Source organism: Gymnoscopelus microlampas (genome assembly GCF_963454915.1).
Source record: "Gymnoscopelus microlampas genome assembly, chromosome: 22".
Taxonomy (NCBI): Eukaryota; Metazoa; Chordata; class Actinopteri; order Myctophiformes; family Myctophidae; genus Gymnoscopelus; species Gymnoscopelus microlampas.
In genome coordinates, this window is record NC_139959.1 from 43,952,815 (window position 1) to 43,965,878 (window position 13,064).

At 41.5% G+C, this 13,064-nt stretch overlaps 1 protein-coding gene and 1 long non-coding RNA gene across 2 annotated transcripts in view; one reads left to right on the forward strand and one right to left on the reverse strand.

Annotated features, from left to right (window-relative positions):
* LOC311039195 overlaps positions 1-6,829 on the forward strand; it is a 124,552-nt gene extending 117,723 nt beyond the window's left edge. Inside the window, exon 2 of the long non-coding RNA XR_014600135.1 lies at positions 6,737-6,829. This is a non-coding gene — a long non-coding RNA (uncharacterized lncRNA). The remainder of the gene's footprint in view (positions 1-6,736) is intronic.
* The window catches only part of LOC311039183 (uncharacterized protein), a 396,442-nt gene that overhangs the window by 167,175 nt on the left and 216,203 nt on the right, over positions 1-13,064 (reverse strand). The window lies entirely within an intron of this gene.

Sequence of the window (13,064 nt, forward strand, 5' to 3'; positions counted from 1 at the left end):
ACATTAACCACTTTAGCCCTATTTTATACCTAGGCTATTTGAAAATAGCAGATCTACAAGCTCACAACACGTCGCATCGCGACGCGTTGTGAGCTTGTAGATCGGCTGTTTTCAAATATTTAGTACTTTTACTTTTGGTACTTTAAGTACATTTTGATGCCAATACCTTTGTACTTTTACTTAAGTACATTTTTAATTTTGGACTTTTCCTTGTAACAGATTATTTTATATTGCAGTATTGGTACTTTTACTTAAGTAAAGAATTTGAGTACTTTTTCCACCACTGCATGGAGGCCATGGTGGTTTCAGCCTCTGCACGGCCACATTATGACTCACTAAGCAGCAACACCGGCGATAACAAACCTTGGAGGGAGATTCAGCTGTCATGGTAACAATAAAACAAAGGAGAGAGGTAACGGGTAAGAGCAAGAGTCAACAAACAAACCAAGATAGATGAGGATAGAGATGAAAATAAAATACAATGAAATGACCAGCTGCTGCTGTCCCAGAATCAGAATCAGAATCAGAATCAGGTTTATTGTCACATCACAGGTTTACAAGGTAAAAAAGTGGGTGAAATTAGTTTTTGTACAACACTCCCATCGCAACGTTAAATTCCGTAGAAAGAAGAGTGGGGAGAGAGAAAAAGAAGAGGGGTAGGGGGTTAAGTGGGAAGGAGATCAACAGAGAACAATAGAAGGCCGAGTTATCTACATATTTACAAAGTACCTGAGATAAGAGACAAACTAAGGTGCCTGAGCATAGCAGCAATGTATGTATACTGTGCATGATATACTTATAGACGCTAAGGTGCTTAGAGAGAAAAAGAGCGCAATAATAAAAAATCAAAAAAAGTTTGTGCGTTATACATGGGGATTAAGGTGCAGATGGTCAGTGCGTGTTCACCTAAGGGTGGACTGACCCTGGTATAATACGCAAGTAGCTCCATGAAGGAGAGCAACAAAAAGTAATCTTTAGCATTTTGACTAAAGCTTTTGCCACAAAGAGTACATTTAAAGCCCTTTCTCCTGTGTGTATCAACATGTGTTTCTTAAGATTAGCATTTTGACTAAAGCTTTTGTCACAAACTGTACACATGAAGGGTCTTTTTTCCGCTGGTATGATTCCTCATAAGTCCAGTCTCCAAGAACAGTCTGTGACTTGGGTGGTACTTGTCCTTGATGATGCGCTTGGCTTTGACCACGCACCGCTTCTTGTACAGATCCTGAAGCGCTGGGAGCTCGCTTCCCATTATTCGCTCTGCCGATCGCACTACTCGCTGTAGGTTGATCTTCTCTCGGGCAGTGCAGTTCCCGTACCAGGCCGTGATGCAGCCTGTTAGGACGCCTTCAACCGAACTGTTGTAGTACAGCTTGAGGATGCGCTGTCCTACTCCAAGCTTTTTCAGGCGGCGGAGCAAGTACAGTCTCTGCTGAGCCTTTTTCTTCACGTGTGTGGTGTGCGTCTCCCATTTAAGGTCCTCCTCGATGTGTACTCCGAGGAACTTGAACTCGCTGACCCTTTCCACTGCAGCACCGTCGATGAGGATGGGCGCATGGTCTCTCCGCGGCCTCCTGAAGTCCACGATCAGTTCTTTGGTCTTGTCGACGTTGAGAGCGAGGTTGTTCTCCCGGCACCAGAGCGCCAGTGAGTTGATCTCATCTCTGTAGTCAGACTCGTCGTTGTTTACGATTCGGCCTATCACTGTCGTGTCGTCCGCGTACTTTATGATGGTGTTGGAGACATGTGTGGCTATGCAGTCATACGTGTACAGGGAGTAGAGGAGAGGGCTCAGCATGCATCCCTGGGGTGCTCCGGTGTTGAGGGATGCGTGCTGAACTGGATCAAATGAGTTCATTGCTACAGTATTACCAGTGAATATACATCTATATACTATATAGTACTGATTACAGTGCTGACTATGGTACTGACTATATCATACATGGGCAACTGGCGGCCCGGGGGCCACATGCGGCCCCACCTTCACTTAATGCAGCCCGCAGGTTAATATGGGAATACTGATATATTATTGATTTCAGCTGTTACAATTCCAAACATGCAAACATGACCCGCTTTAATTACTTCAGTCTACATTAGTAGCTTAAAAATTCTATTGTCTTTTTAATGTCCAATGTATTTGTATTTAACTTCATAAAGTTAACATAACTAAATGCATTTGAAATTAAATAAAAATGTAACTTTTCAGGATTCCATTTTGAGAGCAAAAAATATATCAGGATTCCAATTCAAAAATAGCACGATCTACAAGCTCAAAACGCGTCGCAGCGCGACGCGTTTTGAGCTTGTAGATCGGCTATTTTTGCTACTTTTCTGTGACAAAGAAAAAAAAAGTTCAAATGCGGAGATAAGAGGTGTCTGCCCGACAATATGCAATGTGGCCCTCTGTAGTGAGTGTGGAAATATAGTGGCCCTCCCCATCATCAAAGTTGCATCACCCCTGGACTATATGGTACTGTTTATAGTGCTGGCTATGGTACTGACTATGGTAGACTGACTATGGTGCTGACTATGGTACTGACTATGGTAGACTGACTATGGTGCTGACTATGGTTGATGGCCATGGCACTGACTATGGTGCTGATTCTCACTGTCAAGATGACGGGCCATCATGGGGTCCAATGTCCTCAGAAAAACTGTCTCTTCCCTGTGAATATGCCCTCAGTTACTCACTTACTAATAGACCATGGAGAGTTATTTCTCTCCACGCATCTTTCAACAGCTTAACTGATGATAGCTTTGAATACTGAACTTCTTTTTTGCTCATTCATTTCCAAGTTCAAAGGCTTATTCAATCCTGAAGGAGCCAACTGCATTTCCTCAGTCAGGGATGAGTGGTTTCTAGGTTAAATGGGAACAGCTGTGGGCCATCGTGACAAGTAGTGGAGTGTGGGCCTTGATACGGTAGACTAATTGGCTGTGGCGTTGATGTTAGCCCTCATTAACCTCGCTGCAGTTACTTCTGTTACTGTGGATAAATGGTGGGCTTTAAGTCGTCCATCTGTTGCTGCTCCAGTACCTTTTATAAGAGTCTTAGACACGGTGGAAATGACTCCTAGCGACGTCGTTCCAAGGACACGAATGTATTATTTCTTAATGGACTGGTCTGTAGACTCTTATATTAGCCCATTAAAGGGATAGTTCACCCCCAAAATTATTATTTTTTACTATGGATTAGTCACCCCATGGAGTCTTGAATTCATGGATTTTTATAGTTTTTGTCACATTCCTAAACCAATAATTTGATGACCGGCAGCGGTTCTGGTAGGAGACTCAAATAGTCTCCTTTGTGTCTCCTACCGGAATCGCTGCCTACCGGTCCGCTGGTCATCAAATTATTGGCTTAGGAATGCGTCAAAAACTAAAAACATATCCATGAATTCAAGCATTGTAGTGGGCAGGCAGGCAAGCACACATACTGTCATTGTTAGAACATTGACGTGTCCTCTTTTAAGGTGTGAGTACTATACTACGTCTTGGATGACCCGGTCTGCTGCTGTGTTACAATTCACAATGTAGGCGTTTAGAAGACGCTCGTAATTCAGAGCGATTTACAGTAATCAAGGTAAACATGAGGTAATACATCAAATGCATAGACATTGTAATCTAGGATCATACTGTAGGTAAACCAAGACCCTATCATCAGTCTAAAAAAAACAGTATAGCATAAAAAAAAAATATATATAATCTGTATATTGAAACTATATAAACTATAGCAGTTGTTCTCAAACCTTTTCATGTCAAGGACCTCCAACTTGACACTTATTAGCCCGCGGACCCCCATTTGAAAAGATATGCCAGGCAGGGACCCCCATAAGAGAAGATTTTTTACGACTCAAGCAGTGATTCTCAAGCATTTTAATTTCAAGGACCTCCAGTTTGACATGCATTATAGGCTACGGACCCCCTTGTAATGGCATTTCTATCTCTGGGACCCCGATTTATATAGTAAAATCAATCAAAATTTAACTCTGAGAGTGTACAAATGAAACCAAATGGACCCGTTAGGGTCCATTTGGTTCCATTTGTACACTCTCTGAGTTACAGATCTGTAAGGGTCCATTTGGTTCCTAACTATCCATCATTTAGCTGGGACCCCCTGGAACTCCCTCACCGCTGGGGGTCCCCGGACCCCACTTTGAGAACCAATGAACTATAAATCAATCAAAAACAAGTTATTTGGATAAAAACTACGGGTAACCTTTTGTTTTTCAATCCCCTCATTTCGAGGCATTTACCAGGGAAGTAGATAGTAAACGATGTATGTATAGTTATACAAGGTTGGTAGTGGGTACCCATACAAAATGGATAAGGACTGCATAATGAATCCTTAATAAATGAAGGAGCATTTTTAAAACAAACTGCAATAGGGTCTAAATGAGTTACAGTATGTCATGGATTTCTCATGATCTGCAAACAATTAGCAGGCTAAGTGTAGAAAACATGTGTATGCATCAAAGTCTAATTAGTCTTGCGTAGCCAGACCCAACTGAAAATGAAAAACAGCGACCTCTGCTGTTTGTTCTATGTCTTTTGGGTCTGGCAGGAAGCAAACGAAACACCAGTGCGCAAGGAAACCGGGGTTTGTGTCTGCCTTCAGCGCATCACTTCCGGTTGGTGCGACTATGTTTTCATTCCCACTAACAATATTTCTACACGGAACACTAACACCATTTCTCCCAGAGAACATGGATGGTTTTGGTTATAAGCCCACTTGTTTCTATGATGAAAGAGTAAGTTAAAATGTGAATATCTTTCCGTGGTTTTGTCTGCTCTGAGGACGCTATTGTTAAATTAGTTTTGGTTAGTTTCGAGGGGGGAAGGGTGGACGGACACGTGAATCCCGCCCACTACATTCGATTGGGTAAATGCTTCCTGATCTGAAGGCACACCCACTTGAAACCAATGCGCACGGGTTGTCAACACGGCTACTGACAGATTCCAACGCAGAGCAGAATCTGTTCTTGAGAGATTAAAGTCTAATTAAAGCTGGTTATTATCTGCAGCAACAGCGACAATCTCTATCCGTTACCATCTAGAATAATGGAGGAAAACATAAAAGCCTCGTCTTTCACTTTAAATTTATTTGTAAAAAGACAGTGTCCATCGTTAAAATATTTGACCGGTTAATTATGTGTCACAAACGATAACATTTTTGTATTGACTGAGAAGAACACAAAGTAATAGTATTCTATAGTGACATGTCATTGAACTTTTGCCATGTTTTAAGTAGCCTTATAACAGTTTCAATCATACATACGTACATACATGAAATGAAAATACAAAGAGACACTAAACATGCCTTTGATTAAAAATCTTTACAAAAATGTACATTTTCTATACAACAGTAGCCAATTGTAAGTCTCCACAAGTCGTCCCACGTTCGATATCCCACCCAACCATGACTCTAGATAACATAATGGGGCGTTTATCAACAATTCAACAATCAACAACATGTGGCCTCTCAGCCTATAACTTTAAGATAATATCCAACACAATAAAATGTTTTAGTTAATCTACTATGTATTTGAAATAATAATGACAAAACCTATTTACAGGGCAAATAAACGAGAGAGAGAGAGAGAGAGAGAGAGAGAGAGAGAGAGAGAGAGAGAGAGAGAGAGAGAGAGAGAGAGAGAGAGAGAGAGAGAGAGAGAGAGAGAGAGAGAGAGAGAGAGAGAGAGAGAGAGAGAGAGAGAGAGAGAGAGAGAGAGAGAGAGAGAGAGAGAGAGAGAGAGAGAGAGAGAGAGAGAGAGAGAGAGAGAGAGAGAGAGAGAGAGATGGGTTAAATGTCTTGTCATTGCAAAATATTTGACACGTCACTATGTTTATTAAATGATAAGGGTACCAGCAATAAAATATAAACACGTAGCGACACAGCCATTTTCTCAAATACATTTTGCCATATAAAAATAGTGTTAAATATTACCCATTATCATTGTTACTCGGACATGTACAGTAATTAGTTGAATTGAGCGGTAGCAAAAGTTGACTTTTTTTCGGTGCTGCCAGAACAGTTGTGATGCTGACCTTGTATGACTTTGCAACATATCTAAGCAAGGTGACTTTTCCAAAGCACAAAAGTAGTACATGGAAAAATAATATCACTCTATTAAACTACCATGAGCATGGACTACAAAAAAATGACTTATTTTCTATCAATTACACACCCTATGGAGACTTTTGTGTCGCATTCCTAAGCCAATTTGGCTTAGGAATGCGACGAAAACAAAACAATCTCCATGAATTCAAGGCTTCATGGGGTGTGTAATTGATAGAAAATACGTATCGTTTCTGGTGAACTACTCCTTTAAAACTGTTACATATCAGCATAAAAAAGGCAAAAAGAACATTCTAACTTTTGACAAACAGGAAGTGACATTTTCATCACCGAGAACAGTTTAGCCGCTTTCACTATACATAACACATTTTTTATGCAGCAATTACTTTGACCCAGGTTTGTATATTGTTCTGGATGTTTGTTCATTTTTGTTTATTCTTTAAATGCCTTCGAGCTAAAAGAGAGAATTTGGTGCAGAACTGCTGCATTAAAATAATACACTTTCCATCCTTTTTGCAAAGAAGTTTACTTCCCCACCCCCCCCCCCCCTGCCTTACCAGAAGGTCAAATCAATGCAGAGCGGCCAAGGGGAGACTCTGGGGAGGGAGGGAGGGCGGGGTGCTGTTTTGGTTGCTAGCTGCTCCATAACAGCAGCAGCCAGTGGTGGAAAAAGTACTCAAATGTTTTACTTAAGTCAAAGTATCAATACTGCAATGTAGAAGTACTCTGGTACAAGTCAAAGTCTGGAATTCGAAATTTACTTGAGTAAAAGTACAAAAGTATTGGTATCAAAATACACTTGAAGTGCCAAAAGTAAAAGTACTAAAATGTTTTAAAATAGCAGATCTACAAGCTCACAACGCGTCGCATCGCGACGCGTTGTGAGCTTGTAGATCGGCTATTTTCCTAGGCTATTTTCAAAATAGCCTAGGTATAGAATAGGGCTTAAGTGGTTAATGTATGTTTTATAATATAATGATTTATATCTGCAAAGTAACTAGTTACTAAAATATTAATTGTAGTGGAGTAGAAGTAAAAGTATAGCCAATTGGAAATACTCCAGTAAAGTAAAAAAATACCTCACAATTGTACTTAAGTACAATACTTGAGTAAATGTACTTAGTTACTTTCCCCCACTGTCAGCAGCAACAGTCCATGTTGGATGCTGCATTAATCCATTTAAGACCGGGATCTCTGTCATTTTAGATTTCTTTGGCTATATTCAAAAATAGCAGATATAAATAAATGGTCCGTCTATACAGCGCTTTTATCCAAAGCGCTTTGGATAGATACACCGATGGAGGAGGAAACCATGCAAGGCACCAACCTGCTCATCGGGAGCAATTACGGGTTCAGCGTCTTGCTCAAGGACACTAAAGGCCTTTGCACACAGGGTGCGATTAGTCAATCAGTTTTTACCTCATGCGAAAAAACGCACAAATCGAACTGGGTTCGATTGAAAAAAAAAACGCATCGCCGCATCGCATCGCCGCACGGGGTGTGCATGAGGTCACTGAGAACCATGTGTTCATTTAAAACATGATATCGTCCGTTATTTTCCGTGCGGAAAATCGCACGCTGTCTGCAAAGGACTCTAACTCTGGGGGGAGCCCGGGATCTAACTGGGAACCTCGCGGTTCCGGCCACTCTACCCCTGAGCCACTGCCGCCCCGATATATAAGCGCATTGCAGATCTACGAGCTTGTAGATCTGCAATTTTTTTTATTTTAAATCATGGAAAATGTGTGCAAATCTTTGAATAAAGATAATTTTAAAGCGAACATTTGTAACTCAAATCTTCCTTTCCTAAACACTAACAGTATCTTTGCAGTGGTGCAAAGATTTGCACACATTTTCCACGATTTTCCCCAAAAAATAGCAGATCAAGCTCATTTTAACTACAGTATATCTGCTATTTTTTTTTTGAAAAGCCCAAATAAATCGTAAGAATGACACGGATGTGTTCCCGGATTGAATGGGTTATAAAGACAAAGGGGCAACGCTCCCTGGCATGGCACCAATGCCAATGGGCTGCCAACAGGGAGCCGTGTTTCTGCCTCTGAAAGCTTGGCAGGAGCTTGGAATAATAATGACAACCTCACAGGGCAACCATGCGATATGAATGCATAAGCCGGGTTTTACAGTTTACTGCTCACAGCTTCTACTGGCTTATTAATGCGTTCGGAAATCCAAAAAACTTGCCAAAAACAGATGTTCCATGTGTTCATAATATATGGAGGTGGTTGGTCGTGAGAATGAAAAAAAGTTGTTTTTGTTCTTTTTTTATGGTCACAACAAAAAGTCATAAATCATAAATGTCATAAATAAGTGTACATTGATTTCACATTTTTAAAAAGCAGCAACAATTGTCATCAACATCAATGCTCCCGTCCATCAAAATATATCGTTTAGATTTCTTTAATCAGAAAAAAAGTATATTATTTTTCTTCTTTTTCTTCTTTTTTTAATACTCTCTAGCAGGAATACAATAGGGCATAGCAGTGGTGGCCATTTTGTGGTTCCACAGATAAAAAGCCTGTTCATTTTTCCCCATCGAGATATCCGAAAATATTTATATGAATTATTTTAAGCCTGGAACCTAGCCAAAATGTTTCTTTTTTTTGGTATTTATTAAATATAGTATATAATACAACACAGAATCAAATGTTTTATGGTCATGATTCACCAGGAGCCTGGACTGGCTTGGTTCCAGGCTTGAAATAATTAATATAAATATTTTCAGAAATAATAAAGAAATAATAGGCTTTCGATCTGTGGTACCACAAAATGGCTGCCACTGCTATGCCCCAATAGTGCATGTTTCTTTCAGAAACAAGTGCACAATTCTGGCAGACGATTGAAACAAAATGTCAGATGCACAGATTATCCAGGTAGGTAAATGCCAATTATGCATTAAATTGATCTTGAAAAAAAGTACCTTTTCTTTTAAGAATGGCACAGACCGCCATCTAAATGTTATTTCAATGTCTCTGGGACACAACGTGGGGTTTTGGGGGGGTTAGGGGAAGGGATCTTGGTTTCTCAATCCCCTCCTCTTGAAGGAGGTGATGACTTCTTACACCGCAGACTGGGTTGGCTAGTATTCCTTCACCCTGAAGTGAGAGAAACGAGAACAAAATTACACAGTCATAATTTATAGCAGCTTGTGGCAAGCCAAACAATAAAAAAACTGCACTATTAAATAACCTATGCAACTCCTTTGAACACTGTTTGAGTTCAAATCTGTAGTTCATCGCAGCTTGCAGCAAGCTAAACAATAAAAAACGGCAGTATTAAATAACATAATGGAACTCCTTTGAACACTGTTTCAGTTCAAATCTGTAGTTTGTTTCTACCAGATGGCGACCTAGGCTTTTTTAGAGTTGTTTAAAGCCACGGCCATTTTCTAGTGATGTGCGTATCGATACTGGTATCGATATATCGATCGCTTGTCTGAGTATCGCTTGGGTATCGATACTTAAAAAAAGTATCGATACTTTTTAATGTACTTCCGCTTCCGGTTTACGACCATGTCCGGTTCCGTTTTTGTACTTCCGTGTCCGGTTTAACGGCATTTCCGTTTCCGGTTTGGTTCTTGTAATGAGTTGAAGTCTGACCACATTGACTGCTCAGCCATGAATGACGTTTATTCTGCGTTCTCCCACATGAATACAAAGCATGTTATTCTGACATGCCACAGTGCCCCTAGTGGCCTGGAATACTAAGCACCTAAATACAGAGCATTGTATTCTGACATACTGTACCACTGTGCCACCTAGTGGCCTGGAAGGCTAAGCATATCATTACATCTCCCTTTTTCTTATGGAACTGGTTGAACAAAGTATGACTGAACATGTGGCAATAATATCTTGCTGAATACTTTTCAAGTAAGTAAAGGAACTTACAACCTTAACGGTGAGGGAGGTTTAGCAATGCTGATAACAGAATAATGGCAACAAGGAGCAACAACAAATTGCAAAACAACATATTTGATAGCAGAATCATGGCAACAAAGAGCAACAACACATTTCAAAGCAACATATTTCTATGTGTCAACATGTCCAGTGAAAAAGTCCTTTTTGGTGTGTGTGTGTGTGTGTGTGTGTGTGTGTGTGTGTGTGTGTGTGTGTGTGTGTGTGTGTGTGTGTGTGTGTGTGTGTGTGTGTGTGTGTGTGTGTGTGTGTGTGTGTGTGTGTGTGTGTAGGTTGTGTGTGTGCGCGAGAGAGTGTGTTTGGTACTTAGACTGTAGGGATACAACTGTTCATAAGTCTAGTTTTTCTCTAGGCTTGCGCTCTCTCCCTGGGTAACGTCTTGGTCTTTTCTCCTCTGGTCCCTCTTCAGTTGGAGCAGGGGTTTCCTCAGTCGGAGCAGGGGTTTCCTCGTATGTTCTGATCAGCTCCCGTCTATTTCGCCTGTACTGATGACCATCTGCTTCAACCACATATGACCGTGGCTCAGGGGTTGTTCTCACTACTTTGGCAGGCCTCCACTGCTTACCCTCTCTCACCCTCACGGCGTCACCTGGTTTGAGGGTTGGCAGCGTGTGTGATCCTTTGTCATAGTAGTGTTTCTTTTTGGCCTGGTTTGCTTTTAGTTTGTCCCGCACTCCTTCCATCTTTTCTGGCAGTAGCAGTTTTTTTGGTGTGGGCAGCCTTGTTTTTGTTCTGCGGCCCATGAGTAACTGTGCTGGTGAAGGAAGGCCATCCAAAGGCGTATTTCGATAATCCAGCAGGGCGAGGTAAGGGTCTGTTTTGTCTGCTTTAGCTTTTCTCAGCAATGTCTTTGCGATCTGCACCGCCTTCTCTGCCTTCCCATTAGATTGGGGGTATGTGGGAGATGATGTAGTGTGTTTAAAGCCATATTCCACACTGAATTGCTTGAATTCTGCAGATGAGTACTGAGTCCCGTTATCCGAAACGAGCTCATCTGCTATTCCATGACGTGCAAATTGCTGTTTGCAGATGTTGATGACTGACTGGCTTTTTGTACTAGTTAGTTTGTTCACTTCAAAGAAGCTGGAATAGTAGTCAACCAGGATCAAGTACTGTTCTCCATTCAGTTCGAAAATGTCTGTGGCTATCTTTTGCCAGGGTCTGTCTGGTATGTCATGACCAATCATAGGCTCTTTGCAATTCTGCCTTTTGTGTGTGTTGCATGTGGAACATTTTGACACCACGTCAGCTATCTGGGCTGACATCCCTGGCCAAAACATGATATCCCTCGCCAGTCTTTTGTTTTTTTCAATCCCTTGGTGGTTGGCATGCAATTTTTTTCAACATGTTCTTCCTCAGAGTGTCTGGAATCACTACTCTGTTACCCTTGAAAATCAGTTCATCCTCCACAGTCAATTCGCACCTGTAGTCCCAGTACGGCTTGGCCTCGTCTGGCATTTCTGACTTTTCGTTAGGCCAGCCCTGGAGGATGACTTTTTTTTAACACTGTGAGGTTCTGGTCCTTTGCGGTCTTTGTACAAATTTCGTCCAGTCCGGCAGGTGCTATAGGTAAACACATGACTGCGCAGACCTGTACATCATCATAATTTTCACTTTCGTCTGTTTCCTTCATGTAGTTCCTGCTCAGTGCATCTGCTACATACAGTTCTTTTCCTTTCTTGTATTTCACTGTCATGTTGTATTTCTGTAGTCTGAGGAGCATTTTCTGGAATCTTAATGGGGTCTCCGCCAAAGGCTTTTTCATGATAATTTCCAATGGCTTGTGGTCTGTTTCAACTTCAAATGGCCGTCCAAAGAGATACTGGTAGAATTTGTCACAGCCGAACACTATGGCAGCCAGCTCCTTTCCTATTTGTGCATATCGTTTTTGAGTGTCCGTAAATGCTTTTTATGCATAAGCTATGGGGCGCTCATCCTGGAACAGCACTGCTCCGACTCCACAGCTAGAGGCATCCACACTCAGTTTCACAGGACAAGATGCATTATAAAAATTTAGTACTGGAGCTTCAGTGACCATTTTTTGCAGGTTTTCAAAGCTCTTGTCCTGCTCCTCCATCCAGCTCCATTCTGTGGTCTTTTCCAGCAGGATTCGTAGTGGGGCAGTGACAGTGGATAACTGTGGTACAAACTTGCCCAGGTATGTTACCATCCCCAAATATTGTTGTAACTCGGTCTTGTTAGTGGGTTTTTGCATCTTTCTGACTGCTTCCACTTTCTTCGGATCTGGGTTTAATCCATCGGCTGTCAGGATGTGTCCCATGTAGGTGACTTTCTGTGCTTTGAATGTGCATTTTTGTGGATTCAGTCTTATGTGTTTTTCTCTCACTCGGTCCATCACTCTTTTGAGTCTCTGATTATGCTGTTCTTCATCTTGCCCCCACACGAGGATGTCTTCCACAATCACCTCCACTCCTTCTATGTCCTCAAATATCTCAGACATGAGTCTCTGGAATATTTCACCGGCTGTGTTGATTCCGAAAGGCAGCCTTTTGTATGCGTATCTACCAAAGGGGGTATTAAATGTGCATAGCTCTGAACTTTTCTTGTCCAATTTCACCTGCCAGTAGCCGCATTGTGCATCTAGTGTGCTGAAAACTCTGGCTCCTGGCATTCGAGTCATGACTTCTTCAATGGTCTTCATAGGGTACTGTTCTCTCTCAATGGCATTATTTAAATCTTTAGGGTCCATACATATTCAGATTTTTTGCTTTTCTGGTTTCCATATAGTCACCATGCTGCTCACCCACTTTTTCAATGACATCCAGTTTCTCCATCCTTCTCAGCTCTGCTTTCACTTGTTCTCTGAGTGCCACAGGGACTTTTCGTGGAGGATGAACGACTGGCTGTGCGTCCTCTCTGATCTTAATGTGCTGTTCTCCCTCGATGCATCCCAGTCCTTCAAACACATCAGCATACTTCTCCTGTATATCTTGATCGTGCATTTTCTTCACCTCACCAACTCGTTTTATGAGGCCCAGGTGCACGCTGCTTTTTAGTCCTAGCACCGGTTGCACTTCTTTATCCACAACTTG